The sequence below is a fragment of the Tupaia chinensis genome, unplaced genomic scaffold, assembly GCF_000334495.1.
Source record: "Tupaia chinensis unplaced genomic scaffold, TupChi_1.0 Scaffold147350_1, whole genome shotgun sequence".
In the NCBI taxonomy this organism is placed as follows: domain Eukaryota; kingdom Metazoa; phylum Chordata; class Mammalia; order Scandentia; family Tupaiidae; genus Tupaia; species Tupaia belangeri.
The window spans coordinates 703,805-712,846 of record NW_006207201.1 but is presented as its reverse complement, the minus strand read 5'-3'; the positions used below and the strand labels follow the sequence as shown (position 1 = coordinate 712,846).

At 37.6% G+C, this 9,042-nt stretch overlaps 1 pseudogene; it reads right to left on the bottom strand.

The window, feature by feature from the left end:
* Positions 1–3,346: 3,346 nt before the first annotated feature.
* LOC102486623 (chondroitin sulfate N-acetylgalactosaminyltransferase 2-like) lies at positions 3,347–4,693 on the bottom strand (annotated as a pseudogene).
* Between the last annotated feature and the right edge of the window lie 4,349 nt (positions 4,694–9,042).

Below are 9,042 nucleotides of genomic sequence, written 5' to 3'. Positions count from 1 at the left end.
TAATAGATCTAAGTGAGCTGGGTGGATGGATAGGCAAGAAAAACAGATTTAAAGACAGGTATAAATAAAAGGATGGTAGAAAATAACTCAAAATCATGTGATGATAAAAAGCTCATCAGTGGCATGATTGGGATATTAATTTAATCCCTAAAAATTCATATTCTAGAAACTTGGTCCCTAGTGTAATGTTTTTGGGAGGTGGTAAGACCTTTAAGATCCACATCTTAATTGGAGGGCTCTATCCAATCAGCTTCAGGCACAAGAGGGAAAAGTATAAGAAGGGAGGGTTCTGTTAATTCTTACTTTGTACATGTCCAATTTTCTCCCTGCTTCTGTCAATCATGTTTTGATATGGCACCAGAGGCCTGCCTGATGCCTTTGGACTTTCTAGCTGTCATAATCATGAGTAAAATAAACTTCTATTACTTATAAATCACCCAATATCGGGTATCTCTGGTTAGCACACAGTAATGGACTAATACAATTCTTAAAGGTAATACATAAGCAAGACCAGCAGATAGCATAATGGTTATGTCACTGTACTCCCACATAGTGGACTGTGGTTTGAGTCCCAGACTCAGTGGCTTAAAGTTCACACTAGGCACATGTGTGTGCATGCCCAAGATATCAAGAGGAGAAAGGAGGAGAAAGAATTGTGGCATGGTGATCCCCCTTGTGGGATGATTTCTTGCTTTTTGTCTCTGTCTCTCTCTGTCTCTTTGGTGAGCATGCATGCATTCATGCATACTTTGTAACAAAAATCTCTCTTAAAAAAGTAATACATAAGCAAAGTAAAAGTCAGTATTGTAATTTTTGTTTGTATCTCCACTTTTTAGTTTTCCACAGTATTTAAAATACAAATGCATGAAATATTTTTTTCCTGGTAATAAAATACTGTATTGGTATTGTTTAACATAAAAAACACAGTAATGTTTCCATTGCTTAGCTTTCATCTTTAATTAAAAGCTAGTTTAAAAAAACACAAGTAAGGGACCATCAGTTGGTGTAATGGCTATGTCACTGGACTCCCATGTAATTGACCACGGTTTGAGTCCCAGACCCAGTGACTTAAACTCAAGCTGGGTGCATGTGTATGTGTGCCCAAGATCTCAAGAGAATGGAGAAGGGATTGTGGCGTGGCCATCTCCCGTGGGGAGTGATTTCTCACTTTCTGTCTCTCTGTTTCTCTTGGTCTTTCTGGCGAGTACACACACCCTATAGCAAAAAACTCTCAAAAAAAAAATCTAAATATTACATCAAGTTAAACTTGTAAGAATACTTAGTTGAGAGTTACCGTAAAATTGGATTTATGTAACACCTAGAAATTTGGAATTTATAGTATTTTCTGTTACAGAGAAAAAGAAGTAATGATTTTTCTTCTGTGGATTTTCAGAGGTGAGTATACAAATAAGAATTCAATATTTGTCTGTTTTTAAAAAAGCAAGAATTTAAAAATTATGCATGCCTTTTACCATATCTCCAATTTCTGGATCTAATGGTAGAATGGTAGAAACAATGGTAGAAGATCTACATATGACAAATAATACAGCACAGTCTTATTTGAATACAATTTGTTATTCATCTTGCCTCATCAACATAACTTACGGTTCAATCAAAGCAACATTTTATCTGCAAGTAACATATTTCTCTGGAATATCCTATAATTAGATTTCTATTCAGACTATATTCTTCTCTTCCCCTTCTTTCAAATCAGAGCACTGTTATAGTGTAACTCATTAGATTGTTTTTTCTTTCCTCAGTGATATTCTTTCAACTCAAAGGTATTAAAATAATGCAAATACAGATATAGCAAATACCAACATATTAGAAAATAAAGGATAATAAATACATATGGATCCATGCTAAATGAGACAATACTGAACAGAAATCAAACAAAACCACGTTATAATCATCTGTCATGAATTACCACAAGAAGGTCCTGATGTACAGGGCTCACATAAACTGGTGTCCCCAGACATAGCTAGTACCCTGTGCTCCAACATAATTAAATTCTCTGTTAAAACTGCTTCCATGTTGGACCAACAGTTAACGTAATGGCTATGTCGCTGGACTCCCATGTAGTCGACCGCGGTTCGAGTCCCAGACCTGGTGGCTTAAACTCACGCTGGGTGCATGTACATGCGTGCCCAAGATCCCAAGAGGAGAATGGAGGAGAAGGGATTGCGGTGTAGCCATCCCCCCGGGGGTGATTTCTCGCTTTCTGTCTCTCTGTCTCTCTCTCTCTCTGTCTGGTGAGCACACATGCCCTATAGCAAAAACCTCTCCAAAAAAAAAAGCTTCCATGTTTATTTCTGCTTGTTCAAAATAGTCTATAGTAACTGCAACTACTAAACCTGGACATGATGATAATGTAAGCATATATTATAATTTTAATCAAGCCATAGATTCTTTTATTATAGAGTCTGATTTATTTTCTACTAAAACTCATTTACTTAAAAATAAGATATTCAACAGGTAGAACAACATTAGGTTAAGGTATTTTGATTTCTATCATTTCTTGATTGATTGAGGATTTCAGATGTGTTATATAATTATCATCTGCTTCAGTGAAAAAGGTTTCTTTAAGATATCAACCAAACCTCTTCATTTAAAATCAAGTGGGCTGACTTAGTGGGAGCAGGTAAAGAGCCTGTCCACGTGATACATCTGTTTGTAACATTCCGCCCCTTTTGTAGGAATGTGCTATGTGTGATCCCCCATCAGCCCAGCACATCCCATCTTCCATTTGTACACAATCAGGACACTGCAAGCCCACATGCAATCAGAACATGGGTACCAGATAGAAACTAACTCAAGACTACTCTGGAGACAAACACCAGATTTCAGTAGTCAATTTTTTCATAGTGCACTAGTCTCACAAAACAGAAGCTTTAATATGAAACACTGTTTTTTTTTTTTTTCATATCAAGATGAACTGAAGTAAAGTAATGCCAGAAAGAAAATGAAAAATAAAAACTTATTTTCTGAAAGAGGCACTACATCTGGAACTAGGATTAAGGCTAAATAAATAGTACTGGTTTGTGATTCAGACTGTAATGTGTTAGTGATCAAATTAACCAATGGCTTCACTTTTTTTGTCCTGTATGCCTGTTTATGAAGATGCGTCTCTATTTCCTCTCTGAAGACCAGCATCCCCACGTGGGAGTGAGAGGCCTTGTTCATGACTTTGGACTGTATGCACGTGTGCTACTGCTTATCAGCACAGTACTGTTCATGCAAGAGATGGAAAAGACCAGGAACTGGAATTCAAACCACTATAAGGTCACCATGTAAGTATTTTCTATAAAGATGAACATCTTCTCTACCGCAAACTTTCACTTTCATGTCAAATCCACCAATAGTCAGGAAATCTGATCAATATTGATAAGTCAACCTAAAGCCAAAATCTCACCAAAAGTCAGAATCCTTTTTGTTAACCAGTTGACTCTCTACAGGTGGTGGCACGTTCTGGTTGGCATAAACAATGGCAGGATTGTAAAGGCTGAACACCACAGGGTAAAACACCTTCTTACCTGGCTCAGCATTTTATTGGTAACTCTTAAGGAATTCAGCTAAGAAATATGTATCGACATCACAAGAAAACATCAAGACCTCTTCCTTATCCCAAGCTCAGGTACCCACATTTAGCCTTCATCCATGATTAAATTCTTCATTCAATGAGACTAAGGTATAATCATGAAAATTAGACTCACTTGTGACTGATTCTAGGATAGACTGGACACTTTGACAATCCTTCTTTACCAAAATACACCACTGTAAGATGAATCCTTTTGGCTTGATAAATACAAACATCCCTGAAGTTCTGCATAAATTGTGCAAATGCTTGAGTTCTTTCAGCAAGGGGTACAATGATATTAATAATTGATCCAGTAATGTCAATCATCTCAGTCTTTATTTTCATGAGAGGTCCAAAAAGGTGAAAGTGGGTTACATTTCTATAATCCATAAGGTCTGCTTTCTTGAAGAAGAGTTCATATTGTGTGTGTTATTATTATCTCTTTCAGTGTGGTAATAACCTTATATGAAGTCATTTTAGTTAAATATGAATTCCTCTCCAAGAGGACCTTCCTCATTTTCCCATTCATCACCTTCAACAGAATTATTAATTACCTCCAAGCTAGTTTCAATGACTTCTACCAACTTATCTCGTTTGTCTTTTCTAACTGGCTTTTCTTCAAGATGGCGAGTGAGACCCATTTCCAATTGAAATATTTTCATTAAGGTAAAACTTTCAAAGGGAATGAACCCATATTCACTGGGTGGTTTGGCTCCTAGATTAATTTCAGCTTTGTCAATTTGGGAATGAAGAAACTCTAATAGGTCACTAGGTATTTGCTCTTTGTTGCCTTGATAGCTGATGCCATTAGTCCCTGCATTTTTTTCTCTCTGGAATGATCTCATCTTACTCATTTCTTGTAATTCTTGTTTTAGTTGGGCAATTTGGTGTTTCAGACTGCCTGATCTTGTCTGATAATGTTCTTCTTGCTTCTGTAGGAGGGCTTGACAATACTTTTTACATAATTTTCCCCAATGACACCTGGAAAAGATGCACTTCCATCATTATGGGGGAACATTCCAGATGGTACATGAATAATACCACACTGCAGAGCAATACTAGGCCCAGCAGCAGCCAGTGGATCTGGGTATACAGGATCAGTCCCATTATAGGCATTTTTATTATTGTGGACTTGCTTAACAAGTTAAGCTTTTTGCTAGTTCATATCTTTAGCAGGAAGTTATCAAAAATTAAACAAACAAAAAATCAGAAATTTCATAAAAGGTACCAAGTAAGTTGTGATGTAGCTTTAAAATTTTCTTTCTTCAGTGGTCATGTTACTTGTAGAAATGAGAAATTATGGATACTTCATGTATTGTTACCATGATATCCAGAATAAAGCAATATGATCTATAAAATCCATTACATGGATGGTGACATTTTGCGCTCTCCCGCTCCACACCCCATGGCCACCAGCCCTTTCCTCCTCCTGAGCCACCAGCACAGCCAGGCAGGCAGCGTTCCACATGCAGGGGCCGCCACCTCAAAGTGCACAAAATATTTCTAAACTTAGGTTATTATTCACATAGTGCAAAGAGATGTGACTTATGACATTGTTAATATAAAGGGGGAAAAGGCCTATATATAAGTAGAGGTTTTTTTAATGCAATTAAAGTTAAATTGGGGACAAGCAGTTGACGTAATGTCTACTGGACTCCCATGTAGTCAACCATGGTTCAAGTCCCGAACCCGGTGGCTTAAACTCATGCTGGGCATGTATGCTTGCATGCCCAAGATCCTGAGAGGATAATGGAGGAGAAGGGATAGTGGCATGTCCATTCCCCCTGAGGGATGATTTCTTGCTTTCTGTTTCTCTGTCTGTCTCTATCTTTCTGGTGAGCACACATGCCCTATAGCAAAACCCTCTCCAAAAAAAAAAAAAGTTAAATTGGTATAAAATTACATTAGACTGTTAGAATATTAGGACATTATATATAATCCCCATGGTAACCACAGAGAAAAAATATATAGAATGTATGTAAAATGAATGATAAGAGAATAAAAATGTGTCAGTACAAAAATCATTTGAATAAAAAAGAATATAGAGATGCAGGACATGAGAGACATAAAAGCTATAAGACATAGAGAAGTGAATTACAAATTGTCAGTAGTAACTGTTGGCTTTTCTGAAATTACTTTAAAAGTAAGTAGATTAAGCGTCTGATCAAAGGTCATAAACTGGAAGAAAAGATAAAAAATCATGAAGCATGATCCTAATACTTTACACAAGTGATTCAGTTCTTTTATTATTTTTTATTTTTTTTTTCCAATTTATTTATTTGCATTCATTCACTGTACATCATTACAGCATACAAAATGAGATTTTCCATCCAGAGTACACTGTATATTGTCTCAATCAAGCACATCAACAAACATGTTATTGTCAGCAAATGATCTTCAATTTCTTGTTTTCTGTATGTTTTGCTTTATTCCCCCCATCCTTGATTCCCTATCTCTTACCCTCTGCCATCTCCCATTCTCCTCCCACACTGTCTCTGGTATCTATATTTGCTTTCTATACTGTTTTCCCCCCACATTTTGTTGAATCACCAAAGACCCTAATCAATCCAAATACCCTCATAGCAAACACAGGTGACGCACACATTTCCATGAACACAAGTCTAACTTCACGCATCCTATAAAGTGGCACCTAGCTGGGGCTACATATTCTACTGCAGTCATTGAATAGATACATAATTTTTTTCCTAAAACAAGAAAACCAGTTTTAACTTAAAGAAACACCAAGGAACTTTGCTTAAAGCCAGGAAACAGGTTAGGATTCTGTTCAAACGGTAGGTGCATGAACCTATCAGTCTCATGTACTTTATCTTCTGTTCTGGTTCAATTTTCCTGATTAAATTCTGATATATAATATTCAGCTCCAGACTTGTCCCTATGATTAAGTTGGCCACTTTTAGTTTTTGGACTCTTATTTCCGTTTGTCTGTGTTTAATTTTCCTGATGCAGCACACCCTTGAGAACTTCTTGGAGATCTGGTCTGGTGCTGGTAAATTCTTTCAGGTTTTGTTTATCTGAGAATGTTCTTGTCTTTTCTTCCTACCTGAAAGATAATCTCGCTGGGTACAGTATTCTTGGCTGAAATTACTTCTCTCTTAACACTTTGAATATATTTTCCCATTCTTTCCTCGCCCACATTGTTTCTGATGAGAGACCTGCTGTTATCCTGATGGGATGTCCTTTGTAGCTAACTTGATGTTTTTCTCTTGCCAATCTTAGTATCTTGTCTTTGTCTGAAGTTTTGGTCAACCTGGCTATAATGTGTCTTGGAGAAGATATTCTTGGGTTGATTCTATTTGGGGTCCTTTGTATTTCCTGGGACTGGATCTTCAAATGCTTCTCTAGGTTTGGAAAGTTTTCTTGCAGGATTTCATGGAATAGATTATCAATGCCCTCATGGGTCTCTTCACCTTCTGGAATGCAAATTATAAGGATATTTGGACGTTTGATGGTATACAGTACTTCTCACATATTATTATCAAATTTTTGGGCCATTTTCTCAGTCGTCGTGGTGGATTTTTCTAGGCCAGTCATTTTCTCTTCTGCATCTGAGACTCTATTTTCTGAATGATCTAGTCTGCTTTTAATACTTTCAAGGGAGATTTTGACTTCTTGTATTATAGACTTCATCTCTAGCAGTTTCATTTGAGTTTTTTGTAAAGTGTGTAATTCCTCTTTTAGATCTTGCAAGAATTTCCTCATCTCCTGGAACTCGTCAACTTCTTTCTCCTTTCTCTTTAGCAGTTCATTATCTCCCTTCTCTTTCATCTCTGTTAGCTTTGACATTATGAATGCTCTAAATTCCTTATCAGACATTTCCATGATTTTCACCGAACTGCTTGTGGAAGAAGAAGAGTTACTCTTTTAACTTGGAGGAGAAGTATTTTCTCATTTTCTCATATTTCTTGTGATCCGGCAGTGATTTCTTGTCATCTGATGGATGGTGTGCTTCTTTCAAATTCTTGAAGTTCAGCCCGAATGTTGAGGAGCAGACAGAGGTGATCTAGTCTCTTTGCCATTCTGTTGTGCTCGCTGGTGCAGCAGATTCAGTATATAGTGGGGAATATTTTAACACTATTAGTATTTGGATGTTTAGCTACAGTGCTCTTAGATCTGTATAAAAACACAATGAATGGATATTGGAGGGCGGAGACACAAGAAAAAGGAAAATGAAATAGAGAGAGATAAACAACAACAAAAAATGAAAAAAAGACAAAAAAATTAAAAAATTATAATTACTGCTATTATTTTTCTTTAAAAATCACAAAATAGAAAATGACGAGGAGCGCAATTGCGCCATGTGAAAAATCTAGTTTGCTGGAGCCATGTGGAACCTTCTGCTGAAGGCCTGGCTTCTTCTGACTGGTGGGAGGAACAGTGCAAAAATTAACAAGATAGAAGGTGGAGCTAATAGCCAGAGAAAAACTGTGCCTTTTAAAAAAAGTGTAAAAAGGAAAAATTACCAAAAATAGACAGACAGGGAGAGACAGGAACCAAGACACAGAAGCAGAGAAAGAAGGCTGGGGGTGTAGAGGGGGGGCACCCTACCGCAAGCTCATTTGCAGGAGTCTGAATTATCAGTAGAAAATCTACATTCCCTGAAAAATCTAGTTCACCGGAGCCATGTGGAACCTTGTGCTGAAGGCCCAGATTCTTCTGCCTGGTGGGAGGACAAGAGCAATAATTAACAAGATAGAAGGTAGAGCTAAGAGCCAGAGAAAAATTGTTTCTTTTAAAAAGAGTGTAAAAAGGAAAAATTACAAAAAAAAAGACAGAAAGAGGGAGAGACAGGAACCGAGACAAAGAAGCAGAGATGGAAGCCTGGGGTTGTGTGTGGGGGTGCTCACTACCACTTGCTTGTTTGCTGGTGTCTGAATTATGAGCAGAAAAATCTTCATTCTCTGCAAAATCTAGTTCACTCGAGCCATGTGGAAACTTCTGCTGAAGGCCCGGCTTCTTCTGCCTGGTGGGAGGACCAGAGCGATAATTAACAAGATGGAAGGTGGAGTTAACAGTCAGAGAAAAACTGAGCCTTTTAAAAAAAGTGAAAAAGTAAAGATTACAAAAAATAAAGATAGAAACAGGGAGATACAGGAACAGAGACACAGAAGTAGAGAGAGAAGCCTGGGGGTGTGGGTTGGGATGCACCCTACCGCCAGCTCAGTTGCTGGTGTCTGAATCATCAGTAGAAAATCTTCATTCTCTGAAAAATCTAGTTCACTGGAGCCATGTGGAACCTTCTGCTGAAGGACCGGCTTCTTCTGTCTGGTGGGAGGACCAGAGAGATAATTAGCAAGATAGAAGGTTGAGCTAAGAGCCAGAGAAAATTGTGCCTTTTAAAAACAGAATAAAAAGGAAAAATTACAAAAAAATGACAGAAAAAGGGAAAGACAGGAAACGAGACAGAGAAGCAGAGCTAAAACTCGGGGTGTGTGTGGGGGGGGTGT